This window comes from Garra rufa, unplaced genomic scaffold (assembly GCF_049309525.1).
Source record: "Garra rufa unplaced genomic scaffold, GarRuf1.0 hap1_unplaced_001, whole genome shotgun sequence".
Classification (NCBI taxonomy): Eukaryota; Metazoa; Chordata; class Actinopteri; order Cypriniformes; family Cyprinidae; genus Garra; species Garra rufa.
The window spans coordinates 19,981,408-20,008,622 of NW_027394276.1; the positions used below are offsets into that span (position 1 = coordinate 19,981,408).

The following is a 27,215-nucleotide window of genomic DNA, read 5'->3' on the forward strand; positions in this document are numbered from 1 at the left end:
GGGCTATTTAAAGATCAGCCTCCGTAAAAGCCAGCATATTATATAAATAGTGAAGAAAAGGCAAAAGCTTACAGCACCTGGTATTCCCAGGCGGTCTCCCATCCAAGTACTAAGCAGGCCCGACGCTGCTTAGCTTCCGAGATCAGACGAGATCGGGCGCTCTCAGCGCGGTATGGCCGTAAGCGAGGGCTGCTCCAAAAAGTGGGCTATTTAAAGATCAGCCTCCGTAAAAGCCAGCATATTATATAAATAGTGAAGAAAAGGCAAAAGCTTACAGCACCTGGTATTCCCAGGCGGTCTCCCATCCAAGTGTAACAATCGGCCTTATCAGCCGAGTTACAAGACTAAAATGGGATCAGATTTAACTGTGAGAGATGACTAGTGGTTAAAAGAATGAGACATAAAAGAAGATTGGTTTAAATAGATTTGGTTTATTTACAAGGTTCACATAAAAGACTTTAAAACAACACGATAAAACGAGGTAAACGCTGTTAAAAGAATACAGTTCATTTGTCCATACCCTAAAAACAGTCCAAGAATCCCAGTGTGTTGATAAGTCCAATGTGAGTGTCCACCGGTGTATATACAATCCACAGAAAGTGTAATCCAAAGTTTGCAGGTGGTGAATGGAAAGGTGAGCTCTAAAATTAGCAACTCCTCAATCCAACAGTTTGGTGACTGTCCTTTGTTTGTCATGCTGCTCTCTTATACAGTTGTACTTCCTGCTTCCTGTCATGTGTCTAGTCACATGGCAGGCCAACCATCCATTTTTTATAGACACACACTCACTTAAAATGTTAAGAGTAATAAAATGGCCTAAAAAACATGTAAAACACTTAAAACTCTATAATACATTTAAATGATTGTAATAAATAGAGCGGTAAAACACGTCTTTCTAAAAGCCAGCATATTATATAAATAGTGAAGAAAAGGCAAAAGCTTACAGCACCTGGTATTCCCAGGCGGTCTCCCATCCAAGTACTAAGCAGGCCCGACGCTGCTTAGCTTCCGAGATCAGACGAGATAGGGCGCTCTCAGCGCAGTATGGCCGTAAGCGAGGGCTGCTCCAAAAAGTGGGCTATTTAAAGATCAGCCTCCGTAAAAGCCAGCATATTATATAAATAGTGAAGAAAAGGCAAAAGCTTACAGCACCTGGTAATCCCAGGCGGTCTCCCATCCAAGTGTAACAATCGGCCTTATCAGCCGAGTTACAAGACTAAAATGGGGTCAGATTTAACTGTGAGAGATGACTAGTGGTTAAAAGAATGAGACATAAAAGAAGATTGGTTTAAATAGATTTGGTTTATTTACAAGGTTCACATAAAAGACTTTAAAACAACACGATAAAACGAGGTAAACGCTGTTAAAAGAATACAGTTCATTTGTCCATACCCTAAAAACAGTCCAAGAATCCCAGTGTGTTGATAAGTCCAATGTGAGTGTCCACCGGTGTATATACAATCCACAGAAAGTGTAATCCAAAGTTTGCAGGTGGTGAATGGAAAGGTGAGCTCTAAAATTAGCAACTCCTCAATCCAACAGTTTGGTGACTGTCCTTTGTTTGTCATGCTGCTCTCTTATACAGTTGTACTTCCTGCTTCCTGTCATGTGTCTAGTCACATGGCAGGCCAACCATCCATTTTTTAAAGACACACACTCACTTAAAATGTTAAGAGTAATAAAATGGCCTAAAAAACATGTAAAACACTTAAAACTCTATAATACATTTAAATGATTGTAATAAATAGAGCGGTAAAACACGTCTTTCTAAAAGCCAGCATATTATATAAATAGTGAAGAAAAGGCAAAAGCTTACAGCACCTGGTATTCCCAGGCGGTCTCCCATCCAAGTACTAAGCAGGCCCGACGCTGCTTAGCTTCCGAGATCAGACGAGATCGGGCGCTCTCAGCGCGGTATGGCCGTAAGCGAGGGCTGCTCCAAAAAGTGGGCTATTTAAAGATCAGCCTCCGTAAAGCCAGCATATTATATAAATAGTGAAGAAAAGGCAAAAGCTTACAGCACCTGGTATTCCCAGGCGGTCTCCCATCCAAGTACTAAGCAGGCCCGACGCTGCTTAGCTTCCGAGATCAGACGAGATCGGGCGCTCTCAGCGCGGTATGGCCGTAAGCGAGGGCTGCTCCAAAAAGTGGGCTATTTAAAGATCAGCCTCCGTGAAAGCCAGCATATTATATAAATAGTGAAGAAAAGGCAAAAGCTTACAGCACCTGGTAATCCCAGGCGGTCTCCCATCCAAGTGTAACAATCGGCCTTATCAGCCGAGTTACAAGACTAAAATGGGGTCAGATTTAACTGTGAGAGATGACTAGTGGTTAAAAGAATGAGACATAAAAGAAGATTGGTTTAAATAGATTTGGTTTATTTACAAGGTTCACATAAAAGACTTTAAAACAACACGATAAAACGAGGTAAACGCTGTTAAAAGAATACAGTTCATTTGTCCATACCCTAAAAACAGTCCAAGAATCCCAGTGTGTTGATAAGTCCAATGTGAGTGTCCACCGGTGTATATACAATCCACAGAAAGTGTAATCCAAAGTTTGCAGGTGGTGAATGGAAAGGTGAGCTCTAAAATTAGCAACTCCTCAATCCAACAGTTTGGTGACTGTCCTTTGTTTGTCATGCTGCTCTCTTATACAGTTGTACTTCCTGCTTCCTGTCATGTGTCTAGTCACATGGCAGGCCAACCATCCATTTTTTAAAGACACACACTCACTTAAAATGTTAAGAGTAATAAAATGGCCTAAAAAACATGTAAAACACTTAAAACTCTATAATACATTTAAATGATTGTAATAAATAGAGCGGTAAAACACGTCTTTCTAAAAGCCAGCATATTATATAAATAGTGAAGAAAAGGCAAAAGCTTACAGCACCTGGTATTCCCAGGCGGTCTCCCATCCAAGTACTAAGCAGGCCCGACGCTGCTTAGCTTCCGAGATCAGACGAGATCGGGCGCTCTCAGCGCGGTATGGCCGTAAGCGAGGGCTGCTCCAAAAAGTGGGCTATTTAAAGATCAGCCTCCGTAAAAGCCAGCATATTATATAAATAGTGAAGAAAAGGCAAAAGCTTACAGCACCTGGTAATCCCAGGCGGTCTCCCATCCAAGTGTAACAATCGGCCTTATCAGCCGAGTTACAAGACTAAAATGGGGTCAGATTTAACTGTGAGAGATGACTAGTGGTTAAAAGAATGAGACATAAAAGAAGATTGGTTTAAATAGATTTGGTTTATTTACAAGGTTCACATAAAAGACTTTAAAACAACACGATAAAACGAGGTAAACGCTGTTAAAAGAATACAGTTCATTTGTCCATACCCTAAAAACAGTCCAAGAATCCCAGTGTGTTGATAAGTCCAATGTGAGTGTCCACCGGTGTATATACAATCCACAGAAAGTGTAATCCAAAGTTTGCAGGTGGTGAATGGAAAGGTGAGCTCTAAAATTAGCAACTCCTCAATCCAACAGTTTGGTGACTGTCCTTTGTTTGTCATGCTGCTCTCTTATACAGTTGTACTTCCTGCTTCCTGTCATGTGTCTAGTCACATGGCAGGCCAACCATCCATTTTTTATAGACACACACTCACTTAAAATGTTAAGAGTAATAAAATGGCCTAAAAAACATGTAAAACACTTAAAACTCTATAATACATTTAAATGATTGTAATAAATAGAGCGGTAAAACACGTCTTTCTAAAAGCCAGCATATTATATAAATAGTGAAGAAAAGGCAAAAGCTTACAGCACCTGGTATTCCCAGGCGGTCTCCCATCCAAGTACTAAGCAGGCCCGACGCTGCTTAGCTTCCGAGATCAGACGAGATAGGGCGCTCTCAGCGCGGTATGGCCGTAAGCGAGGGCTGCTCCAAAAAGTGGGCTATTTAAAGATCAGCCTCCGTAAAAGCCAGCATATTATATAAATAGTGAAGAAAAGGCAAAAGCTTACAGCACCTGGTAATCCCAGGCGGTCTCCCATCCAAGTGTAACAATCGGCCTTATCAGCCGAGTTACAAGACTAAAATGGGGTCAGATTTAACTGTGAGAGATGACTAGTGGTTAAAAGAATGAGACATAAAAGAAGATTGGTTTAAATAGATTTGGTTTATTTACAAGGTTCACATAAAAGACTTTAAAACAACACGATAAAACGAGGTAAACGCTGTTAAAAGAATACAGTTCATTTGTCCATACCCTAAAAACAGTCCAAGAATCCCAGTGTGTTGATAAGTCCAATGTGAGTGTCCACCGGTGTATATACAATCCACAGAAAGTGTAATCCAAAGTTTGCAGGTGGTGAATGGAAAGGTGAGCTCTAAAATTAGCAACTCCTCAATCCAACAGTTTGGTGACTGTCCTTTGTTTGTCATGCTGCTCTCTTATACAGTTGTACTTCCTGCTTCCTGTCATGTGTCTAGTCACATGGCAGGCCAACCATCCATTTTTTAAAGACACACACTCACTTAAAATGTTAAGAGTAATAAAATGGCCTAAAAAACATGTAAAACACTTAAAACTCTATAATACATTTAAATGATTGTAATAAATAGAGCGGTAAAACACGTCTTTCTAAAAGCCAGCATATTATATAAATAGTGAAGAAAAGGCAAAAGCTTACAGCACCTGGTATTCCCAGGCGGTCTCCCATCCAAGTACTAAGCAGGCCCGACGCTGCTTAGCTTCCGAGATCAGACGAGATCGGGCGCTCTCAGCGCGGTATGGCCGTAAGCGAGGGCTGCTCCAAAAAGTGGGCTATTTAAAGATCAGCCTCCGTAAAGCCAGCATATTATATAAATAGTGAAGAAAAGGCAAAAGCTTACAGCACCTGGTATTCCCAGGCGGTCTCCCATCCAAGTACTAAGCAGGCCCGACGCTGCTTAGCTTCCGAGATCAGACGAGATCGGGCGCTCTCAGCGCGGTATGGCCGTAAGCGAGGGCTGCTCCAAAAAGTGGGCTATTTAAAGATCAGCCTCCGTGAAAGCCAGCATATTATATAAATAGTGAAGAAAAGGCAAAAGCTTACAGCACCTGGTAATCCCAGGCGGTCTCCCATCCAAGTGTAACAATCGGCCTTATCAGCCGAGTTACAAGACTAAAATGGGGTCAGATTTAACTGTGAGAGATGACTAGTGGTTAAAAGAATGAGACATAAAAGAAGATTGGTTTAAATAGATTTGGTTTATTTACAAGGTTCACATAAAAGACTTTAAAACAACACGATAAAACGAGGTAAACGCTGTTAAAAGAATACAGTTCATTTGTCCATACCCTAAAAACAGTCCAAGAATCCCAGTGTGTTGATAAGTCCAATGTGAGTGTCCACCGGTGTATATACAATCCACAGAAAGTGTAATCCAAAGTTTGCAGGTGGTGAATGGAAAGGTGAGCTCTAAAATTAGCAACTCCTCAATCCAACAGTTTGGTGACTGTCCTTTGTTTGTCATGCTGCTCTCTTATACAGTTGTACTTCCTGCTTCCTGTCATGTGTCTAGTCACATGGCAGGCCAACCATCCATTTTTTAAAGACACACACTCACTTAAAATGTTAAGAGTAATAAAATGGCCTAAAAAACATGTAAAACACTTAAAACTCTATAATACATTTAAATGATTGTAATAAATAGAGCGGTAAAACACGTCTTTCTAAAAGCCAGCATATTATATAAATAGTGAAGAAAAGGCAAAAGCTTACAGCACCTGGTATTCCCAGGCGGTCTCCCATCCAAGTACTAAGCAGGCCCGACGCTGCTTAGCTTCCGAGATCAGACGAGATCGGGCGCTCTCAGCGCGGTATGGCCGTAAGCGAGGGCTGCTCCAAAAAGTGGGCTATTTAAAGATCAGCCTCCGTAAAAGCCAGCATATTATATAAATAGTGAAGAAAAGGCAAAAGCTTACAGCACCTGGTATTCCCAGGCGGTCTCCCATCCAAGTACTAAGCAGGCCCGACGCTGCTTAGCTTCCGAGATCAGACGAGATCGGGCGCTCTCAGCGCGGTATGGCCGTAAGTGAGGGCTGCTCCAAAAAGTGGGCTATTTAAAGATCAGCCTCCGTAAAAGCCAGCATATTATATAAATAGTGAAGAAAAGGCAAAAGCTTACAGCACCTGGTAATCCCAGGCGGTCTCCCATCCAAGTGTAACAATCGGCCTTATCAGCCGAGTTACAAGACTAAAATGGGGTCAGATTTAACTGTGAGAGATGACTAGTGGTTAAAAGAATGAGACATAAAAGAAGATTGGTTTAAATAGATTTGGTTTATTTACAAGGTTCACATAAAAGACTTTAAAACAACACGATAAAACGAGGTAAACGCTGTTAAAAGAATACAGTTCATTTGTCCATACCCTAAAAACAGTCCAAGAATCCCAGTGTGTTGATAAGTCCAATGTGAGTGTCCACCGGTGTATATACAATCCACAGAAAGTGTAATCCAAAGTTTGCAGGTGGTGAATGGAAAGGTGAGCTCTAAAATTAGCAACTCCTCAATCCAACAGTTTGGTGACTGTCCTTTGTTTGTCATGCTGCTCTCTTATACAGTTGTACTTCCTGCTTCCTGTCATGTGTCTAGTCACATGGCAGGCCAACCATCCATTTTTTAAAGACACACACTCACTTAAAATGTTAAGAGTAATAAAATGGCCTAAAAAACATGTAAAACACTTAAAACTCTATAATACATTTAAATGATTGTAATAAATAGAGCGGTAAAACACGTCTTTCTAAAAGCCAGCATATTATATAAATAGTGAAGAAAAGGCAAAAGCTTACAGCACCTGGTATTCCCAGGCGGTCTCCCATCCAAGTACTAAGCAGGCCCGACGCTGCTTAGCTTCCGAGATCAGACGAGATCGGGCGCTCTCAGCGCGGTATGGCCGTAAGCGAGGGCTGCTCCAAAAAGTGGGCTATTTAAAGATCAGCCTCCGTAAAAGCCAGCATATTATATAAATAGTGAAGAAAAGGCAAAAGCTTACAGCACCTGGTATTCCCAGGCGGTCTCCCATCCAAGTACTAAGCAGGCCCGACGCTGCTTAGCTTCCGAGATCAGACGAGATCGGGCGCTCTCAGCGCGGTATGGCCGTAAGCGAGGGCTGCTCCAAAAAGTGGGCTATTTAAAGATCAGCCTCCGTAAAAGCCAGCATATTATATAAATAGTGAAGAAAAGGCAAAAGCTTACAGCACCTGGTATTCCCAGGCGGTCTCCCATCCAAGTGTAACAATCGGCCTTATCAGCCGAGTTACAAGACTAAAATGGGATCAGATTTAACTGTGAGAGATGACTAGTGGTTAAAAGAATGAGACATAAAAGAAGATTGGTTTAAATAGATTTGGTTTATTTACAAGGTTCACATAAAAGACTTTAAAACAACACGATAAAACGAGGTAAACGCTGTTAAAAGAATACAGTTCATTTGTCCATACCCTAAAAACAGTCCAAGAATCCCAGTGTGTTGATAAGTCCAATGTGAGTGTCCACCGGTGTATATACAATCCACAGAAAGTGTAATCCAAAGTTTGCAGGTGGTGAATGGAAAGGTGAGCTCTAAAATTAGCAACTCCTCAATCCAACAGTTTGGTGACTGTCCTTTGTTTGTCATGCTGCTCTCTTATACAGTTGTACTTCCTGCTTCCTGTCATGTGTCTAGTCACATGGCAGGCCAACCATCCATTTTTTATAGACACACACTCACTTAAAATGTTAAGAGTAATAAAATGGCCTAAAAAACATGTAAAACACTTAAAACTCTATAATACATTTAAATGATTGTAATAAATAGAGCGGTAAAACACGTCTTTCTAAAAGCCAGCATATTATATAAATAGTGAAGAAAAGGCAAAAGCTTACAGCACCTGGTATTCCCAGGCGGTCTCCCATCCAAGTACTAAGCAGGCCCGACGCTGCTTAGCTTCCGAGATCAGACGAGATAGGGCGCTCTCAGCGCGGTATGGCCGTAAGCGAGGGCTGCTCCAAAAAGTGGGCTATTTAAAGATCAGCCTCCGTAAAAGCCAGCATATTATATAAATAGTGAAGAAAAGGCAAAAGCTTACAGCACCTGGTAATCCCAGGCGGTCTCCCATCCAAGTGTAACAATCGGCCTTATCAGCCGAGTTACAAGACTAAAATGGGGTCAGATTTAACTGTGAGAGATGACTAGTGGTTAAAAGAATGAGACATAAAAGAAGATTGGTTTAAATAGATTTGGTTTATTTACAAGGTTCACATAAAAGACTTTAAAACAACACGATAAAACGAGGTAAACGCTGTTAAAAGAATACAGTTCATTTGTCCATACCCTAAAAACAGTCCAAGAATCCCAGTGTGTTGATAAGTCCAATGTGAGTGTCCACCGGTGTATATACAATCCACAGAAAGTGTAATCCAAAGTTTGCAGGTGGTGAATGGAAAGGTGAGCTCTAAAATTAGCAACTCCTCAATCCAACAGTTTGGTGACTGTCCTTTGTTTGTCATGCTGCTCTCTTATACAGTTGTACTTCCTGCTTCCTGTCATGTGTCTAGTCACATGGCAGGCCAACCATCCATTTTTTAAAGACACACACTCACTTAAAATGTTAAGAGTAATAAAATGGCCTAAAAAACATGTAAAACACTTAAAACTCTATAATACATTTAAATGATTGTAATAAATAGAGCGGTAAAACACGTCTTTCTAAAAGCCAGCATATTATATAAATAGTGAAGAAAAGGCAAAAGCTTACAGCACCTGGTATTCCCAGGCGGTCTCCCATCCAAGTACTAAGCAGGCCCGACGCTGCTTAGCTTCCGAGATCAGACGAGATCGGGCGCTCTCAGCGCGGTATGGCCGTAAGCGAGGGCTGCTCCAAAAAGTGGGCTATTTAAAGATCAGCCTCCGTAAAGCCAGCATATTATATAAATAGTGAAGAAAAGGCAAAAGCTTACAGCACCTGGTATTCCCAGGCGGTCTCCCATCCAAGTACTAAGCAGGCCCGACGCTGCTTAGCTTCCGAGATCAGACGAGATCGGGCGCTCTCAGCGCGGTATGGCCGTAAGCGAGGGCTGCTCCAAAAAGTGGGCTATTTAAAGATCAGCCTCCGTGAAAGCCAGCATATTATATAAATAGTGAAGAAAAGGCAAAAGCTTACAGCACCTGGTAATCCCAGGCGGTCTCCCATCCAAGTGTAACAATCGGCCTTATCAGCCGAGTTACAAGACTAAAATGGGGTCAGATTTAACTGTGAGAGATGACTAGTGGTTAAAAGAATGAGACATAAAAGAAGATTGGTTTAAATAGATTTGGTTTATTTACAAGGTTCACATAAAAGACTTTAAAACAACACGATAAAACGAGGTAAACGCTGTTAAAAGAATACAGTTCATTTGTCCATACCCTAAAAACAGTCCAAGAATCCCAGTGTGTTGATAAGTCCAATGTGAGTGTCCACCGGTGTATATACAATCCACAGAAAGTGTAATCCAAAGTTTGCAGGTGGTGAATGGAAAGGTGAGCTCTAAAATTAGCAACTCCTCAATCCAACAGTTTGGTGACTGTCCTTTGTTTGTCATGCTGCTCTCTTATACAGTTGTACTTCCTGCTTCCTGTCATGTGTCTAGTCACATGGCAGGCCAACCATCCATTTTTTAAAGACGCACACTCACTTAAAATGTTAAGAGTAATAAAATGGCCTAAAAAACATGTAAAACACTTAAAACTCTATAATACATTTAAATGATTGTAATAAATAGAGCGGTAAAACACGTCTTTCTAAAAGCCAGCATATTATATAAATAGTGAAGAAAAGGCAAAAGCTTACAGCACCTGGTATTCCCAGGCGGTCTCCCATCCAAGTACTAAGCAGGCCCGACGCTGCTTAGCTTCCGAGATCAGACGAGATCGGGCGCTCTCAGCGCGGTATGGCCGTAAGCGAGGGCTGCTCCAAAAAGTGGGCTATTTAAAGATCAGCCTCCGTAAAAGCCAGCATATTATATAAATAGTGAAGAAAAGGCAAAAGCTTACAGCACCTGGTAATCCCAGGCGGTCTCCCATCCAAGTGTAACAATCGGCCTTATCAGCCGAGTTACAAGACTAAAATGGGGTCAGATTTAACTGTGAGAGATGACTAGTGGTTAAAAGAATGAGACATAAAAGAAGATTGGTTTAAATAGATTTGGTTTATTTACAAGGTTCACATAAAAGACTTTAAAACAACACGATAAAACGAGGTAAACGCTGTTAAAAGAATACAGTTCATTTGTCCATACCCTAAAAACAGTCCAAGAATCCCAGTGTGTTGATAAGTCCAATGTGAGTGTCCACCGGTGTATATACAATCCACAGAAAGTGTAATCCAAAGTTTGCAGGTGGTGAATGGAAAGGTGAGCTCTAAAATTAGCAACTCCTCAATCCAACAGTTTGGTGACTGTCCTTTGTTTGTCATGCTGCTCTCTTATACAGTTGTACTTCCTGCTTCCTGTCATGTGTCTAGTCACATGGCAGGCCAACCATCCATTTTTTAAAGACGCACACTCACTTAAAATGTTAAGAGTAATAAAATGGCCTAAAAAACATGTAAAACACTTAAAACTCTATAATACATTTAAATGATTGTAATAAATAGAGCGGTAAAACACGTCTTTCTAAAAGCCAGCATATTATATAAATAGTGAAGAAAAGGCAAAAGCTTACAGCACCTGGTATTCCCAGGCGGTCTCCCATCCAAGTACTAAGCAGGCCCGACGCTGCTTAGCTTCCGAGATCAGACGAGATCGGGCGCTCTCAGCGCGGTATGGCCGTAAGCGAGGGCTGCTCCAAAAAGTGGGCTATTTAAAGATCAGCCTCCGTAAAAGCCAGCATATTATATAAATAGTGAAGAAAAGGCAAAAGCTTACAGCACCTGGTAATCCCAGGCGGTCTCCCATCCAAGTGTAACAATCGGCCTTATCAGCCGAGTTACAAGACTAAAATGGGGTCAGATTTAACTGTGAGAGATGACTAGTGGTTAAAAGAATGAGACATAAAAGAAGATTGGTTTAAATAGATTTGGTTTATTTACAAGGTTCACATAAAAGACTTTAAAACAACACGATAAAACGAGGTAAACGCTGTTAAAAGAATACAGTTCATTTGTCCATACCCTAAAAACAGTCCAAGAATCCCAGTGTGTTGATAAGTCCAATGTGAGTGTCCACCGGTGTATATACAATCCACAGAAAGTGTAATCCAAAGTTTGCAGGTGGTGAATGGAAAGGTGAGCTCTAAAATTAGCAACTCCTCAATCCAACAGTTTGGTGACTGTCCTTTGTTTGTCATGCTGCTCTCTTATACAGTTGTACTTCCTGCTTCCTGTCATGTGTCTAGTCACATGGCAGGCCAACCATCCATTTTTTAAAGACGCACACTCACTTAAAATGTTAAGAGTAATAAAATGGCCTAAAAAACATGTAAAACACTTAAAACTCTATAATACATTTAAATGATTGTAATAAATAGAGCGGTAAAACACGTCTTTCTAAAAGCCAGCATATTATATAAATAGTGAAGAAAAGGCAAAAGCTTACAGCACCTGGTATTCCCAGGCGGTCTCCCATCCAAGTACTAAGCAGGCCCGACGCTGCTTAGCTTCCGAGATCAGACGAGATCGGGCGCTCTCAGCGCGGTATGGCCGTAAGCGAGGGCTGCTCCAAAAAGTGGGCTATTTAAAGATCAGCCTCCGTAAAAGCCAGCATATTATATAAATAGTGAAGAAAAGGCAAAAGCTTACAGCACCTGGTAATCCCAGGCGGTCTCCCATCCAAGTGTAACAATCGGCCTTATCAGCCGAGTTACAAGACTAAAATGGGGTCAGATTTAACTGTGAGAGATGACTAGTGGTTAAAAGAATGAGACATAAAAGAAGATTGGTTTAAATAGATTTGGTTTATTTACAAGGTTCACATAAAAGACTTTAAAACAACACGATAAAACGAGGTAAACGCTGTTAAAAGAATACAGTTCATTTGTCCATACCCTAAAAACAGTCCAAGAATCCCAGTGTGTTGATAAGTCCAATGTGAGTGTCCACCGGTGTATATACAATCCACAGAAAGTGTAATCCAAAGTTTGCAGGTGGTGAATGGAAAGGTGAGCTCTAAAATTAGCAACTCCTCAATCCAACAGTTTGGTGACTGTCCTTTGTTTGTCATGCTGCTCTCTTATACAGTTGTACTTCCTGCTTCCTGTCATGTGTCTAGTCACATGGCAGGCCAACCATCCATTTTTTAAAGACACACACTCACTTAAAATGTTAAGAGTAATAAAATGGCCTAAAAAACATGTAAAACACTTAAAACTCTATAATACATTTAAATGATTGTAATAAATAGAGCGGTAAAACACGTCTTTCTAAAAGCCAGCATATTATATAAATAGTGAAGAAAAGGCAAAAGCTTACAGCACCTGGTATTCCCAGGCGGTCTCCCATCCAAGTACTAAGCAGGCCCGACGCTGCTTAGCTTCCGAGATCAGACGAGATCGGGCGCTCTCAGCGCGGTATGGCCGTAAGCGAGGGCTGCTCCAAAAAGTGGGCTATTTAAAGATCAGCCTCCGTAAAAGCCAGCATATTATATAAATAGTGAAGAAAAGGCAAAAGCTTACAGCACCTGGTATTCCCAGGCGGTCTCCCATCCAAGTACTAAGCAGGCCCGACGCTGCTTAGCTTCCGAGATCAGACGAGATCGGGCGATCTCAGCGCGGTATGGCCGTAAGCGAGGGCTGCTCCAAAAAGTGGGCTATTTAAAGATCAGCCTCCGTAAAAGCCAGCATATTATATAAATAGTGAAGAAAAGGCAAAAGCTTACAGCACCTGGTATTCCCAGGCGGTCTCCCATCCAAGTGTAACAATCGGCCTTATCAGTCGAGTTACAAGACTAAAATGGGATCAGATTTAACTGTGAGAGATGACTAGTGGTTAAAAGAATGAGACATAAAAGAAGATTGGTTTAAATAGATTTGGTTTATTTACAAGGTTCACATAAAAGACTTTAAAACAACACGATAAAACGAGGTAAACGCTGTTAAAAGAATACAGTTCATTTGTCCATACCCTAAAAACAGTCCAAGAATCCCAGTGTGTTGATAAGTCCAATGTGAGTGTCCACCGGTGTATATACAATCCACAGAAAGTGTAATCCAAAGTTTGCAGGTGGTGAATGGAAAGGTGAGCTCTAAAATTAGCAACTCCTCAATCCAACAGTTTGGTGACTGTCCTTTGTTTGTCATGCTGCTCTCTTATACAGTTGTACTTCCTGCTTCCTGTCATGTGTCTAGTCACATGGCAGGCCAACCATCCATTTTTTAAAGACACACACTCACTTAAAATGTTAAGAGTAATAAAATGGCCTAAAAAACATGTAAAACACTTAAAACTCTATAATACATTTAAATGATTGTAATAAATAGAGCGGTAAAACACGTCTTTCTAAAAGCCAGCATATTATATAAATAGTGAAGAAAAGGCAAAAGCTTACAGCACCTGGTATTCCCAGGCGGTCTCCCATCCAAGTACTAAGCAGGCCCGACGCTGCTTAGCTTCCGAGATCAGACGAGATCGGGCGCTCTCAGCAGGGTATGGCCGTAAGCGAGAGCTGCTCCAAAAAGTGGGCTATTTAAAGATCAGCCTCCGTAAAAGCCAGCATATTATATAAATAGTGAAGAAAAGGCAAAAGCTTACAGCACCTGGTAATCCCAGGCGGTCTCCCATCCAAGTGTAACAATTGGCCTTATCAGCCGAGTTACAAGACTAAAATGGGGTCAGATTTAACTGTGAGAGATGACTAGTGGTTAAAAGAATGAGACATAAAAGAAGATTGGTTTAAATAGATTTGGTTTATTTACAAGGTTCACATAAAAGACTTTAAAACAACACGATAAAACGAGGTAAACGCTGTTAAAAGAATACAGTTCATTTGTCCATACCCTAAAAACAGTCCAAGAATCCCAGTGTGTTGATAAGTCCAATGTGAGTGTCCACCGGTGTATATACAATCCACAGAAAGTGTAATCCAAAGTTTGCAGGTGGTGAATGGAAAGGTGAGCTCTAAAATTAGCAACTCCTCAATCCAACAGTTTGGTGACTGTCCTTTGTTTGTCATGCTGCTCTCTTATACAGTTGTACTTCCTGCTTCCTGTCATGTGTCTAGTCACATGGCAGGCCAACCATCCATTTTTTAAAGACACACACTCACTTAAAATGTTAAGAGTAATAAAATGGCCTAAAAAACATGTAAAACACTTAAAACTCTATAATACATTTAAATGATTGTAATAAATAGAGCGGTAAAACACGTCTTTCTAAAAGCCAGCATATTATATAAATAGTGAAGAAAAGGCAAAAGCTTACAGCACCTGGTATTCCCAGGCGGTCTCCCATCCAAGTACTAAGCAGGCCCGACGCTGCTTAGCTTCCGAGATCAGACGAGATCGGGCGCTCTCAGCGCGGTATGGCCGTAAGCGAGGGCTGCTCCAAAAAGTGGGCTATTTAAAGATCAGCCTCCGTAAAAGCCAGCATATTATATAAATAGTGAAGAAAAGGCAAAAGCTTACAGCACCTGGTATTCCCAGGCGGTCTCCCATCCAAGTACTAAGCAGGCCCGACGCTGCTTAGCTTCCGAGATCAGACGAGATCGGGCGCTCTCAGCGCGGTATGGCCGTAAGCGAGGGCTGCTCCAAAAAGTGGGCTATTTAAAGATCAGCCTCCGTAAAAGCCAGCATATTATATAAATAGTGAAGAAAAGGCAAAAGCTTACAGCACCTGGTATTCCCAGGCGGTCTCCCATCCAAGTGTAACAATCGGCCTTATCAGTCGAGTTACAAGACTAAAATGGGATCAGATTTAACTGTGAGAGATGACTAGTGGTTAAAAGAATGAGACATAAAAGAAGATTGGTTTAAATAGATTTGGTTTATTTACAAGGTTCACATAAAAGACTTTAAAACAACACGATAAAACGAGGTAAACGCTGTTAAAAGAATACAGTTCATTTGTCCATACCCTAAAAACAGTCCAAGAATCCCAGTGTGTTGATAAGTCCAATGTGAGTGTCCACCGGTGTATATACAATCCACAGAAAGTGTAATCCAAAGTTTGCAGGTGGTGAATGGAAAGGTGAGCTCTAAAATTAGCAACTCCTCAATCCAACAGTTTGGTGACTGTCCTTTGTTTGTCATGCTGCTCTCTTATACAGTTGTACTTCCTGCTTCCTGTCATGTGTCTAGTCACATGGCAGGCCAACCATCCATTTTTTAAAGACACACACTCACTTAAAATGTTAAGAGTAATAAAATGGCCTAAAAAACATGTAAAACACTTAAAACTCTATAATACATTTAAATGATTGTAATAAATAGAGCGGTAAAACACGTCTTTCTAAAAGCCAGCATATTATATAAATAGTGAAGAAAAGGCAAAAGCTTACAGCACCTGGTATTCCCAGGCGGTCTCCCATCCAAGTACTAAGCAGGCCCGACGCTGCTTAGCTTCCGAGATCAGACGAGATCGGGCGCTCTCAGCGCGGTATGGCCGTAAGCGAGGGCTGCTCCAAAAAGTGGGCTATTTAAAGATCAGCCTCCGTGAAAGCCAGCATATTATATAAATAGTGAAGAAAAGGCAAAAGCTTACAGCACCTGGTAATCCCAGGCGGTCTCCCATCCAAGTGTAACAATCGGCCTTATCAGCCGAGTTACAAGACTAAAATGGGGTCAGATTTAACTGTGAGAGATGACTAGTGGTTAAAAGAATGAGACATAAAAGAAGATTGGTTTAAATAGATTTGGTTTATTTACAAGGTTCACATAAAAGACTTTAAAACAACACGATAAAACGAGGTAAACGCTGTTAAAAGAATACAGTTCATTTGTCCATACCCTAAAAACAGTCCAAGAATCCCAGTGTGTTGATAAGTCCAATGTGAGTGTCCACCGGTGTATATACAATCCACAGAAAGTGTAATCCAAAGTTTGCAGGTGGTGAATGGAAAGGTGAGCTCTAAAATTAGCAACTCCTCAATCCAACAGTTTGGTGACTGTCCTTTGTTTGTCATGCTGCTCTCTTATACAGTTGTACTTCCTGCTTCCTGTCATGTGTCTAGTCACATGGCAGGCCAACCATCCATTTTTTAAAGACGCACACTCACTTAAAATGTTAAGAGTAATAAAATGGCCTAAAAAACATGTAAAACACTTAAAACTCTATAATACATTTAAATGATTGTAATAAATAGAGCGGTAAAACACGTCTTTCTAAAAGCCAGCATATTATATAAATAGTGAAGAAAAGGCAAAAGCTTACAGCACCTGGTATTCCCAGGCGGTCTCCCATCCAAGTACTAAGCAGGCCCGACGCTGCTTAGCTTCCGAGATCAGACGAGATCGGGCGCTCTCAGCGCGGTATGGCCGTAAGCGAGGGCTGCTCCAAAAAGTGGGCTATTTAAAGATCAGCCTCCGTAAAGCCAGCATATTATATAAATAGTGAAGAAAAGGCAAAAGCTTACAGCACCTGGTATTCCCAGGCGGTCTCCCATCCAAGTACTAAGCAGGCCCGACGCTGCTTAGCTTCCGAGATCAGACGAGATCGGGCGCTCTCAGCGCGGTATGGCCGTAAGCGAGGGCTGCTCCAAAAAGTGGGCTATTTAAAGATCAGCCTCCGTGAAAGCCAGCATATTATATAAATAGTGAAGAAAAGGCAAAAGCTTACAGCACCTGGTAATCCCAGGCGGTCTCCCATCCAAGTGTAACAATCGGCCTTATCAGCCGAGTTACAAGACTAAAATGGGGTCAGATTTAACTGTGAGAGATGACTAGTGGTTAAAAGAATGAGACATAAAAGAAGATTGGTTTAAATAGATTTGGTTTATTTACAAGGTTCACATAAAAGACTTTAAAACAACACGATAAAACGAGGTAAACGCTGTTAAAAGAATACAGTTCATTTGTCCATACCCTAAAAACAGTCCAAGAATCCCAGTGTGTTGATAAGTCCAATGTGAGTGTCCACCGGTGTATATACAATCCACAGAAAGTGTAATCCAAAGTTTGCAGGTGGTGAATGGAAAGGTGAGCTCTAAAATTAGCAACTCCTCAATCCAACAGTTTGGTGACTGTCCTTTGTTTGTCATGCTGCTCTCTTATACAGTTGTACTTCCTGCTTCCTGTCATGTGTCTAGTCACATGGCAGGCCAACCATCCATTTTTTAAAGACGCACACTCACTTAAAATGTTAAGAGTAATAAAATGGCCTAAAAAACATGTAAAACACTTAAAACTCTATAATACATTTAAATGATTGTAATAAATAGAGCGGTAAAACACGTCTTTCTAAAAGCCAGCATATTATATAAATAGTGAAGAAAAGGCAAAAGCTTACAGCACCTGGTATTCCCAGGCGGTCTCCCATCCAAGTACTAAGCAGGCCCGACGCTGCTTAGCTTCCGAGATCAGACGAGATCGGGCGCTCTCAGCGCGGTATGGCCGTAAGCGAGGGCTGCTCCAAAAAGTGGGCTATTTAAAGATCAGCCTCCGTAAAAGCCAGCATATTATATAAATAGTGAAGAAAAGGCAAAAGCTTACAGCACCTGGTATTCCCAGGCGGTCTCCCATCCAAGTGTAACAATCGGCCTTATCAGCCGAGTTACAAGACTAAAATGGGATCAGATTTAACTGTGAGAGATGACTAGTGGTTAAAAGAATGAGACATAAAAGAAGATTGGTTTAAATAGATTTGGTTTATTTACAAGGTTCACATAAAAGACTTTAAAACAACACGATAAAACGAGGTAAACGCTGTTAAAAGAATACAGTTCATTTGTCCATACCCTAAAAACAGTCCAAGAATCCCAGTGTGTTGATAAGTCCAATGTGAGTGTCCACCGGTGTATATACAATCCACAGAAAGTGTAATCCAAAGTTTGCAGGTGGTGAATGGAAAGGTGAGCTCTAAAATTAGCAACTCCTCAATCCAACAGTTTGGTGACTGTCCTTTGTTTGTCATGCTGCTCTCTTATACAGTTGTACTTCCTGCTTCCTGTCATGTGTCTAGTCACATGGCAGGCCAACCATCCATTTTTTATAGACACACACTCACTTAAAATGTTAAGAGTAATAAAATGGCCTAAAAAACATGTAAAACACTTAAAACTCTATAATACATTTAAATGATTGTAATAAATAGAGCGGTAAAACACGTCTTTCTAAAAGCCAGCATATTATATAAATAGTGAAGAAAAGGCAAAAGCTTACAGCACCTGGTATTCCCAGGCGGTCTCCCATCCAAGTACTAAGCAGGCCCGACGCTGCTTAGCTTCCGAGATCAGACGAGATAGGGCGCTCTCAGCGCAGTATGGCCGTAAGCGAGGGCTGCTCCAAAAAGTGGGCTATTTAAAGATCAGCCTCCGTAAAAGCCAGCATATTATATAAATAGTGAAGAAAAGGCAAAAGCTTACAGCACCTGGTAATCCCAGGCGGTCTCCCATCCAAGTGTAACAATCGGCCTTATCAGCCGAGTTACAAGACTAAAATGGGGTCAGATTTAACTGTGAGAGATGACTAGTGGTTAAAAGAATGAGACATAAAAGAAGATTGGTTTAAATAGATTTGGTTTATTTACAAGGTTCACATAAAAGACTTTAAAACAACACGATAAAACGAGGTAAACGCTGTTAAAAGAATACAGTTCATTTGTCCATACCCTAAAAACAGTCCAAGAATCCCAGTGTGTTGATAAGTCCAATGTGAGTGTCCACCGGTGTATATACAATCCACAGAAAGTGTAATCCAAAGTTTGCAGGTGGTGAATGGAAAGGTGAGCTCTAAAATTAGCAACTCCTCAATCCAACAGTTTGGTGACTGTCCTTTGTTTGTCATGCTGCTCTCTTATACAGTTGTACTTCCTGCTTCCTGTCATGTGTCTAGTCACATGGCAGGCCAACCATCCATTTTTTAAAGACACACACTCACTTAAAATGTTAAGAGTAATAAAATGGCCTAAAAAACATGTAAAACACTTAAAACTCTATAATACATTTAAATGATTGTAATAAATAGAGCGGTAAAACACGTCTTTCTAAAAGCCAGCATATTATATAAATAGTGAAGAAAAGGCAAAAGCTTACAGCACCTGGTATTCCCAGGCGGTCTCCCATCCAAGTACTAAGCAGGCCCGACGCTGCTTAGCTTCCGAGATCAGACGAGATCGGGCGCTCTCAGCGCGGTATGGCCGTAAGCGAGGGCTGCTCCAAAAAGTGGGCTATTTAAAGATCAGCCTCCGTAAAAGCCAGCATATTATATAAATAGTGAAGAAAAGGCAAAAGCTTACAGCACCTGGTATTCCCAGGCGGTCTCCCATCCAAGTACTAAGCAGGCCCGACGCTGCTTAGCTTCCGAGATCAGACGAGATCGGGCGCTCTCAGCGCGGTATGGCCGTAAGCGAGGGCTGCTCCAAAAAGTGGGCTATTTAAAGATCAGCCTCCGTAAAAGCCAGCATATTATATAAATAGTGAAGAAAAGGCAAAAGCTTACAGCACCTGGTATTCCCAGGCGGTCTCCCATCCAAGTGTAACAATCGGCCTTATCAGTCGAGTTACAAGACTAAAATGGGATCAGATTTAACTGTGAGAGATGACTAGTGGTTAAAAGAATGAGACATAAAAGAAGATTGGTTTAAATAGATTTGGTTTATTTACAAGGTTCACATAAAAGACTTTAAAACAACACGATAAAACGAGGTAAACGCTGTTAAAAGAATACAGTTCATTTGTCCATACCCTAAAAACAGTCCAAGAATCCCAGTGTGTTGATAAGTCCAATGTGAGTGTCCACCGGTGTATATACAATCCACAGAAAGTGTAATCCAAAGTTTGCAGGTGGTGAATGGAAAGGTGAGCTCTAAAATTAGCAACTCCTCAATCCAACAGTTTGGTGACTGTCCTTTGTTTGTCATGCTGCTCTCTTATACAGTTGTACTTCCTGCTTCCTGTCATGTGTCTAGTCACATGGCAGGCCAACCATCCATTTTTTAAAGACACACACTCACTTAAAATGTTAAGAGTAATAAAATGGCCTAAAAAACATGTAAAACACTTAAAACTCTATAATACATTTAAATGATTGTAATAAATAGAGCGGTAAAACACGTCTTTCTAAAAGCCAGCATATTATATAAATAGTGAAGAAAAGGCAAAAGCTTACAGCACCTGGTATTCCCAGGCGGTCTCCCATCCAAGTACTAAGCAGGCCCGACGCTGCTTAGCTTCCGAGATCAGACGAGATCGGGCGCTCTCAGCGCGGTATGGCCGTAAGCGAGGGCTGCTCCAAAAAGTGGGCTATTTAAAGATCAGCCTCCGTAAAAGCCAGCATATTATATAAATAGTGAAGAAAAGGCAAAAGCTTACAGCACCTGGTAATCCCAGGCGGTCTCCCATCCAAGTGTAACAATCGGCCTTATCAGCCGAGTTACAAGACTAAAATGGGGTCAGATTTAACTGTGAGAGATGACTAGTGGTTAAAAGAATGAGACATAAAAGAAGATTGGTTTAAATAGATTTGGTTTATTTACAAGGTTCACATAAAAGACTTTAAAACAACACGATAAAACGAGGTAAACGCTGTTAAAAGAATACAGTTCATTTGTCCATACCCTAAAAACAGTCCAAGAATCCCAGTGTGTTGATAAGTCCAATGTGAGTGTCCACCGGTGTATATACAATCCACAGAAAGTGTAATCCAAAGTTTGCAGGTGGTGAATGGAAAGGTGAGCTCTAAAATTAGCAACTCCTCAATCCAACAGTTTGGTGACTGTCCTTTGTTTGTCATGCTGCTCTCTTATACAGTTGTACTTCCTGCTTCCTGTCATGTGTCTAGTCACATGGCAGGCCAACCATCCATTTTTTAAAGACACACACTCACTTAAAATGTTAAGAGTAATAAAATGGCCTAAAAAACATGTAAAACACTTAAAACTCTATAATACATTTAAATGATTGTAATAAATAGAGCGGTAAAACACGTCTTTCTAAAAGCCAGCATATTATATAAATAGTGAAGAAAAGGCAAAAGCTTACAGCACCTGGTATTCCCAGGCGGTCTCCCATCCAAGTACTAAGCAGGCCCGACGCTGCTTAGCTTCCGAGATCAGACGAGATCGGGCGCTCTCAGCGCGGTATGGCCGTAAGCGAGGGCTGCTCCAAAAAGTGGGCTATTTAAAGATCAGCCTCCGTAAAAGCCAGCATATTATATAAATAGTGAAGAAAAGGCAAAAGCTTACAGCACCTGGTAATCCCAGGCGGTCTCCCATCCAAGTGTAACAATCGGCCTTATCAGCCGAGTTACAAGACTAAAATGGGGTCAGATTTAACTGTGAGAGATGACTAGTGGTTAAAAGAATGAGACATAAAAGAAGATTGGTTTAAATAGATTTGGTTTATTTACAAGGTTCACATAAAAGACTTTAAAACAACACGATAAAACGAGGTAAACGCTGTTAAAAGAATACAGTTCATTTGTCCATACCCTAAAAACAGTCCAAGAATCCCAGTGTGTTGATAAGTCCAATGTGAGTGTCCACCGGTGTATATACAATCCACAGAAAGTGTAATCCAAAGTTTGCAGGTGGTGAATGGAAAGGTGAGCTCTAAAATTAGCAACTCCTCAATCCAACAGTTTGGTGACTGTCCTTTGTTTGTCATGCTGCTCTCTTATACAGTTGTACTTCCTGCTTCCTGTCATGTGTCTAGTCACATGGCAGGCCAACCATCCATTTTTTAAAGACACACACTCACTTAAAATGTTAAGAGTAATAAAATGGCCTAAAAAACATGTAAAACACTTAAAACTCTATAATACATTTAAATGATTGTAATAAATAGAGCGGTAAAACACGTCTTTCTAAAAGCCAGCATATTATATAAATAGTGAAGAAAAGGCAAAAGCTTACAGCACCTGGTATTCCCAGGCGGTCTCCCATCCAAGTACTAAGCAGGCCCGACGCTGCTTAGCTTCCGAGATCAGACGAGATCGGGCGCTCTCAGCGCGGTATGGCCGTAAGCGAGGGCTGCTCCAAAAAGTGGGCTATTTAAAGATCAGCCTCCGTAAAGCCAGCATATTATATAAATAGTGAAGAAAAGGCAAAAGCTTACAGCACCTGGTATTCCCAGGCGGTCTCCCATCCAAGTACTAAGCAGGCCCGACGCTGCTTAGCTTCCGAGATCAGACGAGATCGGGCGCTCTCAGCGCGGTATGGCCGTAAGCGAGGGCTGCTCCAAAAAGTGGGCTATTTAAAGATCAGCCTCCGTGAAAGCCAGCATATTATATAAATAGTGAAGAAAAGGCAAAAGCTTACAGCACCTGGTAATCCCAGGCGGTCTCCCATCCAAGTGTAACAATCGGCCTTATCAGCCGAGTTACAAGACTAAAATGGGGTCAGATTTAACTGTGAGAGATGACTAGTGGTTAAAAGAATGAGACATAAAAGAAGATTGGTTTAAATAGATTTGGTTTATTTACAAGGTTCACATAAAAGACTTTAAAACAACACGATAAAACGAGGTAAACGCTGTTAAAAGAATACAGTTCATTTGTCCATACCCTAAAAACAGTCCAAGAATCCCAGTGTGTTGATAAGTCCAATGTGAGTGTCCACCGGTGTATATACAATCCACAGAAAGTGTAATCCAAAGTTTGCAGGTGGTGAATGGAAAGGTGAGCTCTAAAATTAGCAACTCCTCAATCCAACAGTTTGGTGACTGTCCTTTGTTTGTCATGCTGCTCTCTTATACAGTTGTACTTCCTGCTTCCTGTCATGTGTCTAGTCACATGGCAGGCCAACCATCCATTTTTTAAAGACGCACACTCACTTAAAATGTTAAGAGTAATAAAATGGCCTAAAAAACATGTAAAACACTTAAAACTCTATAATACATTTAAATGATTGTAATAAATAGAGCGGTAAAACACGTCTTTCTAAAAGCCAGCATATTATATAAATAGTGAAGAAAAGGCAAAAGCTCACAGCACCTGGTATTCCCAGGCGGTCTCCCATCCAAGTACTAAGCAGGCCCGACGCTGCTTAGCTTCCGAGATCAGACGAGATCGGGCGCTCTCAGCGCGGTATGGCCGTAAGCGAGGGCTGCTCCAAAAAGTGGGCTATTTAAAGATCAGCCTCCGTAAAAGCCAGCATATTATATAAATAGTGAAGAAAAGGCAAAAGCTTACAGCACCTGGTATTCCCAGGCGGTCTCCCATCCAAGTGTAACAATCGGCCTTATCAGCCGAGTTACAAGACTAAAATGGGGTCAGATTTAACTGTGAGAGATGACTAGTGGTTAAAAGAATGAGACATAAAAGAAGATTGGTTTAAATAGATTTGGTTTATTTACAAGGTTCACATAAAAGACTTTAAAACAACACGATAAAACGAGGTAAACGCTGTTAAAAGAATACAGTTCATTTGTCCATACCCTAAAAACAGTCCAAGAATCCCAGTGTGTTGATAAGTCCAATGTGAGTGTCCACCGGTGTATATACAATCCACAGAAAGTGTAATCCAAAGTTTGCAGGTGGTGAATGGAAAGGTGAGCTCTAAAATTAGCAACTCCTCAATCCAACAGTTTGGTGACTGTCCTTTGTTTGTCATGCTGCTCTCTTATACAGTTGTACTTCCTGCTTCCTGTCATGTGTCTAGTCACATGGCAGGCCAACCATCCATTTTTTAAAGACACACACTCACTTAAAATGTTAAGAGTAATAAAATGGCCTAAAAAACATGTAAAACACTTAAAACTCTATAATACATTTAAATGATTGTAATAAATAGAGCGGTAAAACACGTCTTTCTAAAAGCCAGCATATTATATAAATAGTGAAGAAAAGGCAAAAGCTTACAGCACCTGGTATTCCCAGGCGGTCTCCCATCCAAGTACTAAGCAGGCCCGACGCTGCTTAGCTTCCGAGATCAGACGAGATCGGGCGCTCTCAGCGCGGTATGGCCGTAAGCGAGGGCTGCTCCAAAAAGTGGGCTATTTAAAGATCAGCCTCCGTAAAAGCCAGCATATTATATAAATAGTGAAGAAAAGGCAAAAGCTTACAGCACCTGGTAATCCCAGGCGGTCTCCCATCCAAGTGTAACAATCGGCCTTATCAGCCGAGTTACAAGACTAAAATGGGGTCAGATTTAACTGTGAGAGATGACTAGTGGTTAAAAGAATGAGACATAAAAGAAGATTGGTTTAAATAGATTTGGTTTATTTACAAGGTTCACATAAAAGACTTTAAAACAACACGATAAAACGAGGTAAACGCTGTTAAAAGAATACAGTTCATTTGTCCATACCCTAAAAACAGTCCAAGAATCCCAGTGTGTTGATAAGTCCAATGTGAGTGTCCACCGGTGTATATACAATCCACAGAAAGTGTAATCCAAAGTTTGCAGGTGGTGAATGGAAAGGTGAGCTCTAAAATTAGCAACTCCTCAATCCAACAGTTTGGTGACTGTCCTTTGTTTGTCATGCTGCTCTCTTATACAGTTGTACTTCCTGCTTCCTGTCATGTGTCTAGTCACATGGCAGGCCAACCATCCATTTTTTAAAGACACACACTCACTTAAAATGTTAAGAGTAATAAAATGGCCTAAAAAACATGTAAAACACTTAAAACTCTATAATACATTTAAATGATTGTAATAAATAGAGCGGTAAAACACGTCTTTCTAAAAGCCAGCATATTATATAAATAGTGAAGAAAAGGCAAAAGCTTACAGCACCTGGTATTCCCAGGCGGTCTCCCATCCAAGTACTAAGCAGGCCCGACGCTGCTTAGCTTCCGAGATCAGACGAGATCGGGCGCTCTCAGCGCGGTATGGCCGTAAGCGAGGGCTGCTCCAAAAAGTGGGCTATTTAAAGATCAGCCTCCGTAAAGCCAGCATATTATATAAATAGTGAAGAAAAGGCAAAAGCTTACAGCACCTGGTATTCCCAGGCGGTCTCCCATCCAAGTACTAAGCAGGCCCGACGCTGCTTAGCTTCCGAGATCAGACGAGATCGGGCGCTCTCAGCGCGGTATGGCCGTAAGCGAGGGCTGCTCCAAAAAGTGGGCTATTTAAAGATCAGCCTCCGTGAAAGCCAGCATATTATATAAATAGTGAAGAAAAGGCAAAAGCTTACAGCACCTGGTAATCCCAGGCGGTCTCCCATCCAAGTGTAACAATCGGCCTTATCAGCCGAGTTACAAGACTAAAATGGGGTCAGATTTAACTGTGAGAGATGACTAGTGGTTAAAAGAATGAGACATAAAAGAAGATTGGTTTAAATAGATTTGGTTTATTTACAAGGTTCACATAAAAGACTTTAAAACAACACGATAAAACGAGGTAAACGCTGTTAAAAGAATACAGTTCATTTGTCCATACCCTAAAAACAGTCCAAGAATCCCAGTGTGTTGATAAGTCCAATGTGAGTGTCCACCGGTGTATATACAATCCACAGAAAGTGTAATCCAAAGTTTGCAGGTGGTGAATGGAAAGGTGAGCTCTAAAATTAGCAACTCCTCAATCCAACAGTTTGGTGACTGTCCTTTGTTTGTCATGCTGCTCTCTTATACAGTTGTACTTCCTGCTTCCTGTCATGTGTCTAGTCACATGGCAGGCCAACCATCCATTTTTTAAAGACGCACACTCACTTAAAATGTTAAGAGTAATAAAATGGCCTAAAAAACATGTAAAACACTTAAAACTCTATAATACATTTAAATGATTGTAATAAATAGAGCGGTAAAACACGTCTTTCTAAAAGCCAGCATATTATATAAATAGTGAAGAAAAGGCAAAAGCTCACAGCACCTGGTATTCCCAGGCGGTCTCCCATCCAAGTACTAAGCAGGCCCGACGCTGCTTAGCTTCCGAGATCAGACGAGATCGGGCGCTCTCAGCGCGGTATGGCCGTAAGCGAGGGCTGCTCCAAAAAGTGGGCTATTTAAAGATCAGCCTCCGTAAAGCCAGCATATTATATAAATAGTGAAGAAAAGGCAAAAGCTTACAGCACCTGGTATTCCCAGGCGGTCTCCCATCCAAGTACTAAGCAGGCCCGACGCTGCTTAGCTTCCGAGATCAGACGAGATCGGGCGCTCTCAGCGCGGTATGGCCGTAAGCGAGGGCTGCTCCAAAAAGTGGGCTATTTAAAGATCAGCCTCCGTGAAAGCCAGCATATTATATAAATAGTGAAGAAAAGGCAAAAGCTTACAGCACCTGGTAATCCCAGGCGGTCTCCCATCCAAGTGTAACAATCGGCCTTATCAGCCGAGTTACAAGACTAAAATGGGGTCAGATTTAACTGTGAGAGATGACGAGTGGTTAAAAGAATGAGACATAAAAGAAGATTGGTTTAAATAGATTTGGTTTATTTACAAGGTTCACATAAAAGACTTTAAAACAACACGATAAAACGAGGTAAACGCTGTTAAAAGAATACAGTTCATTTGTCCATACCCTAAAAACAGTCCAAGAATCCCAGTGTGTTGATAAGTCCAATGTGAGTGTCCACCGGTGTATATACAATCCACAGAAAGTGTAATCCAAAGTTTGCAGGTGGTGAATGGAAAGGTGAGCTCTAAAATTAGCAACTCCTCAATCCAACAGTTTGGTGACTGTCCTTTGTTTGTCATGCTGCTCTCTTATACAGTTGTACTTCCTGCTTCCTGTCATGTGTCTAGTCACATGGCAGGCCAACCATCCATTTTTTAAAGACGCACACTCACTTAAAATGTTAAGAGTAATAAAATGGCCTAAAAAACATGTAAAACACTTAAAACTCTATAATACATTTAAATGATTGTAATAAATAGAGCGGTAAAACACGTCTTTCTAAAAGCCAGCATATTATATAAATAGTGAAGAAAAGGCAAAAGCTTACAGCACCTGGTATTCCCAGGCGGTCTCCCATCCAAGTACTAAGCAGGCCCGACGCTGCTTAGCTTCCGAGATCAGACGAGATCGGGCGCTCTCAGCGCGGTATGGCCGTAAGCGAGGGCTGCTCCAAAAAGTGGGCTATTTAAAGATCAGCCTCCGTAAAAGCCAGCATATTATATAAATAGTGAAGAAAAGGCAAAAGCTTACAGCACCTGGTAATCCCAGGCGGTCTCCCATCCAAGTGTAACAATCGGCCTTATCAGCCGAGTTACAAGACTAAAATGGGGTCAGATTTAACTGTG

At 41.2% G+C, this 27,215-nt stretch overlaps 41 non-coding genes across 41 annotated transcripts; all 41 read right to left on the reverse strand.

Annotated features, from left to right (window-relative positions):
- Window positions 1-65: 65 nt before the first annotated feature.
- On the reverse strand, window positions 66-184 carry LOC141302635 (5S ribosomal RNA). The gene has a single exon (XR_012342622.1). It is a non-coding gene; the product is annotated as a 5S ribosomal RNA (ribosomal RNA).
- Window positions 185-937: 753 nt separating this feature from the next.
- On the reverse strand, window positions 938-1,056 carry LOC141303632 (5S ribosomal RNA). Its single transcript, XR_012343612.1, has one exon. It is a non-coding gene; the product is annotated as a 5S ribosomal RNA (ribosomal RNA).
- A 753-nt stretch (window positions 1,057-1,809) lies between these two features.
- Window positions 1,810-1,928, reverse strand: LOC141302636 (5S ribosomal RNA). The gene has a single exon (XR_012342623.1). It is a non-coding gene; the product is annotated as a 5S ribosomal RNA (ribosomal RNA).
- Window positions 1,929-2,011: 83 nt separating this feature from the next.
- Window positions 2,012-2,130, reverse strand: LOC141302637 (5S ribosomal RNA). Its single transcript, XR_012342624.1, has one exon. It is a non-coding gene; the product is annotated as a 5S ribosomal RNA (ribosomal RNA).
- A 753-nt stretch (window positions 2,131-2,883) lies between these two features.
- On the reverse strand, window positions 2,884-3,002 carry LOC141302639 (5S ribosomal RNA). Its single transcript, XR_012342625.1, has one exon. It is a non-coding gene; the product is annotated as a 5S ribosomal RNA (ribosomal RNA).
- Window positions 3,003-3,755: 753 nt separating this feature from the next.
- On the reverse strand, window positions 3,756-3,874 carry LOC141303571 (5S ribosomal RNA). Its single transcript, XR_012343550.1, has one exon. It is a non-coding gene; the product is annotated as a 5S ribosomal RNA (ribosomal RNA).
- Window positions 3,875-4,627: 753 nt separating this feature from the next.
- LOC141302640 (5S ribosomal RNA) lies at window positions 4,628-4,746 on the reverse strand. The gene has a single exon (XR_012342626.1). It is a non-coding gene; the product is annotated as a 5S ribosomal RNA (ribosomal RNA).
- Window positions 4,747-4,829: 83 nt separating this feature from the next.
- Window positions 4,830-4,948, reverse strand: LOC141302641 (5S ribosomal RNA). Its single transcript, XR_012342627.1, has one exon. It is a non-coding gene; the product is annotated as a 5S ribosomal RNA (ribosomal RNA).
- Window positions 4,949-5,701: 753 nt separating this feature from the next.
- Window positions 5,702-5,820, reverse strand: LOC141302642 (5S ribosomal RNA). Its single transcript, XR_012342628.1, has one exon. It is a non-coding gene; the product is annotated as a 5S ribosomal RNA (ribosomal RNA).
- Window positions 5,821-5,904: 84 nt separating this feature from the next.
- Window positions 5,905-6,023, reverse strand: LOC141303343 (5S ribosomal RNA). The gene has a single exon (XR_012343325.1). It is a non-coding gene; the product is annotated as a 5S ribosomal RNA (ribosomal RNA).
- A 753-nt stretch (window positions 6,024-6,776) lies between these two features.
- LOC141302643 (5S ribosomal RNA) lies at window positions 6,777-6,895 on the reverse strand. Its single transcript, XR_012342629.1, has one exon. It is a non-coding gene; the product is annotated as a 5S ribosomal RNA (ribosomal RNA).
- Window positions 6,896-6,979: 84 nt separating this feature from the next.
- Window positions 6,980-7,098, reverse strand: LOC141302644 (5S ribosomal RNA). Its single transcript, XR_012342631.1, has one exon. It is a non-coding gene; the product is annotated as a 5S ribosomal RNA (ribosomal RNA).
- Window positions 7,099-7,851: 753 nt separating this feature from the next.
- On the reverse strand, window positions 7,852-7,970 carry LOC141303572 (5S ribosomal RNA). The gene has a single exon (XR_012343551.1). It is a non-coding gene; the product is annotated as a 5S ribosomal RNA (ribosomal RNA).
- Window positions 7,971-8,723: 753 nt separating this feature from the next.
- LOC141302646 (5S ribosomal RNA) lies at window positions 8,724-8,842 on the reverse strand. The gene has a single exon (XR_012342633.1). It is a non-coding gene; the product is annotated as a 5S ribosomal RNA (ribosomal RNA).
- An 83-nt stretch (window positions 8,843-8,925) lies between these two features.
- On the reverse strand, window positions 8,926-9,044 carry LOC141302647 (5S ribosomal RNA). The gene has a single exon (XR_012342634.1). It is a non-coding gene; the product is annotated as a 5S ribosomal RNA (ribosomal RNA).
- A 753-nt stretch (window positions 9,045-9,797) lies between these two features.
- On the reverse strand, window positions 9,798-9,916 carry LOC141302648 (5S ribosomal RNA). The gene has a single exon (XR_012342635.1). It is a non-coding gene; the product is annotated as a 5S ribosomal RNA (ribosomal RNA).
- Window positions 9,917-10,669: 753 nt separating this feature from the next.
- On the reverse strand, window positions 10,670-10,788 carry LOC141302650 (5S ribosomal RNA). Its single transcript, XR_012342636.1, has one exon. It is a non-coding gene; the product is annotated as a 5S ribosomal RNA (ribosomal RNA).
- Window positions 10,789-11,541: 753 nt separating this feature from the next.
- Window positions 11,542-11,660, reverse strand: LOC141302651 (5S ribosomal RNA). Its single transcript, XR_012342637.1, has one exon. It is a non-coding gene; the product is annotated as a 5S ribosomal RNA (ribosomal RNA).
- Window positions 11,661-12,413: 753 nt separating this feature from the next.
- Window positions 12,414-12,532, reverse strand: LOC141302652 (5S ribosomal RNA). Its single transcript, XR_012342638.1, has one exon. It is a non-coding gene; the product is annotated as a 5S ribosomal RNA (ribosomal RNA).
- Window positions 12,533-12,616: 84 nt separating this feature from the next.
- LOC141303315 (5S ribosomal RNA) lies at window positions 12,617-12,735 on the reverse strand. Its single transcript, XR_012343296.1, has one exon. It is a non-coding gene; the product is annotated as a 5S ribosomal RNA (ribosomal RNA).
- A 753-nt stretch (window positions 12,736-13,488) lies between these two features.
- Window positions 13,489-13,607, reverse strand: LOC141303400 (5S ribosomal RNA). The gene has a single exon (XR_012343381.1). It is a non-coding gene; the product is annotated as a 5S ribosomal RNA (ribosomal RNA).
- Window positions 13,608-14,360: 753 nt separating this feature from the next.
- On the reverse strand, window positions 14,361-14,479 carry LOC141302653 (5S ribosomal RNA). Its single transcript, XR_012342639.1, has one exon. It is a non-coding gene; the product is annotated as a 5S ribosomal RNA (ribosomal RNA).
- An 84-nt stretch (window positions 14,480-14,563) lies between these two features.
- On the reverse strand, window positions 14,564-14,682 carry LOC141302654 (5S ribosomal RNA). Its single transcript, XR_012342640.1, has one exon. It is a non-coding gene; the product is annotated as a 5S ribosomal RNA (ribosomal RNA).
- A 753-nt stretch (window positions 14,683-15,435) lies between these two features.
- Window positions 15,436-15,554, reverse strand: LOC141302655 (5S ribosomal RNA). The gene has a single exon (XR_012342642.1). It is a non-coding gene; the product is annotated as a 5S ribosomal RNA (ribosomal RNA).
- A 753-nt stretch (window positions 15,555-16,307) lies between these two features.
- LOC141302656 (5S ribosomal RNA) lies at window positions 16,308-16,426 on the reverse strand. The gene has a single exon (XR_012342643.1). It is a non-coding gene; the product is annotated as a 5S ribosomal RNA (ribosomal RNA).
- Window positions 16,427-16,509: 83 nt separating this feature from the next.
- On the reverse strand, window positions 16,510-16,628 carry LOC141302658 (5S ribosomal RNA). Its single transcript, XR_012342645.1, has one exon. It is a non-coding gene; the product is annotated as a 5S ribosomal RNA (ribosomal RNA).
- Window positions 16,629-17,381: 753 nt separating this feature from the next.
- Window positions 17,382-17,500, reverse strand: LOC141302659 (5S ribosomal RNA). Its single transcript, XR_012342646.1, has one exon. It is a non-coding gene; the product is annotated as a 5S ribosomal RNA (ribosomal RNA).
- Window positions 17,501-18,253: 753 nt separating this feature from the next.
- LOC141303633 (5S ribosomal RNA) lies at window positions 18,254-18,372 on the reverse strand. Its single transcript, XR_012343613.1, has one exon. It is a non-coding gene; the product is annotated as a 5S ribosomal RNA (ribosomal RNA).
- A 753-nt stretch (window positions 18,373-19,125) lies between these two features.
- Window positions 19,126-19,244, reverse strand: LOC141302661 (5S ribosomal RNA). The gene has a single exon (XR_012342647.1). It is a non-coding gene; the product is annotated as a 5S ribosomal RNA (ribosomal RNA).
- Window positions 19,245-19,328: 84 nt separating this feature from the next.
- On the reverse strand, window positions 19,329-19,447 carry LOC141302662 (5S ribosomal RNA). The gene has a single exon (XR_012342648.1). It is a non-coding gene; the product is annotated as a 5S ribosomal RNA (ribosomal RNA).
- A 753-nt stretch (window positions 19,448-20,200) lies between these two features.
- Window positions 20,201-20,319, reverse strand: LOC141302663 (5S ribosomal RNA). The gene has a single exon (XR_012342649.1). It is a non-coding gene; the product is annotated as a 5S ribosomal RNA (ribosomal RNA).
- A 753-nt stretch (window positions 20,320-21,072) lies between these two features.
- On the reverse strand, window positions 21,073-21,191 carry LOC141302664 (5S ribosomal RNA). The gene has a single exon (XR_012342650.1). It is a non-coding gene; the product is annotated as a 5S ribosomal RNA (ribosomal RNA).
- A 753-nt stretch (window positions 21,192-21,944) lies between these two features.
- Window positions 21,945-22,063, reverse strand: LOC141302665 (5S ribosomal RNA). Its single transcript, XR_012342651.1, has one exon. It is a non-coding gene; the product is annotated as a 5S ribosomal RNA (ribosomal RNA).
- Window positions 22,064-22,146: 83 nt separating this feature from the next.
- On the reverse strand, window positions 22,147-22,265 carry LOC141302666 (5S ribosomal RNA). The gene has a single exon (XR_012342653.1). It is a non-coding gene; the product is annotated as a 5S ribosomal RNA (ribosomal RNA).
- Window positions 22,266-23,018: 753 nt separating this feature from the next.
- On the reverse strand, window positions 23,019-23,137 carry LOC141303165 (5S ribosomal RNA). Its single transcript, XR_012343149.1, has one exon. It is a non-coding gene; the product is annotated as a 5S ribosomal RNA (ribosomal RNA).
- Window positions 23,138-23,890: 753 nt separating this feature from the next.
- On the reverse strand, window positions 23,891-24,009 carry LOC141302667 (5S ribosomal RNA). The gene has a single exon (XR_012342654.1). It is a non-coding gene; the product is annotated as a 5S ribosomal RNA (ribosomal RNA).
- Window positions 24,010-24,762: 753 nt separating this feature from the next.
- LOC141302668 (5S ribosomal RNA) lies at window positions 24,763-24,881 on the reverse strand. The gene has a single exon (XR_012342655.1). It is a non-coding gene; the product is annotated as a 5S ribosomal RNA (ribosomal RNA).
- An 83-nt stretch (window positions 24,882-24,964) lies between these two features.
- Window positions 24,965-25,083, reverse strand: LOC141302670 (5S ribosomal RNA). The gene has a single exon (XR_012342657.1). It is a non-coding gene; the product is annotated as a 5S ribosomal RNA (ribosomal RNA).
- A 753-nt stretch (window positions 25,084-25,836) lies between these two features.
- Window positions 25,837-25,955, reverse strand: LOC141303166 (5S ribosomal RNA). The gene has a single exon (XR_012343150.1). It is a non-coding gene; the product is annotated as a 5S ribosomal RNA (ribosomal RNA).
- Window positions 25,956-26,038: 83 nt separating this feature from the next.
- Window positions 26,039-26,157, reverse strand: LOC141302672 (5S ribosomal RNA). The gene has a single exon (XR_012342658.1). It is a non-coding gene; the product is annotated as a 5S ribosomal RNA (ribosomal RNA).
- Window positions 26,158-26,910: 753 nt separating this feature from the next.
- LOC141302673 (5S ribosomal RNA) lies at window positions 26,911-27,029 on the reverse strand. Its single transcript, XR_012342659.1, has one exon. It is a non-coding gene; the product is annotated as a 5S ribosomal RNA (ribosomal RNA).
- Window positions 27,030-27,215: the final 186 nt, after the last annotated feature.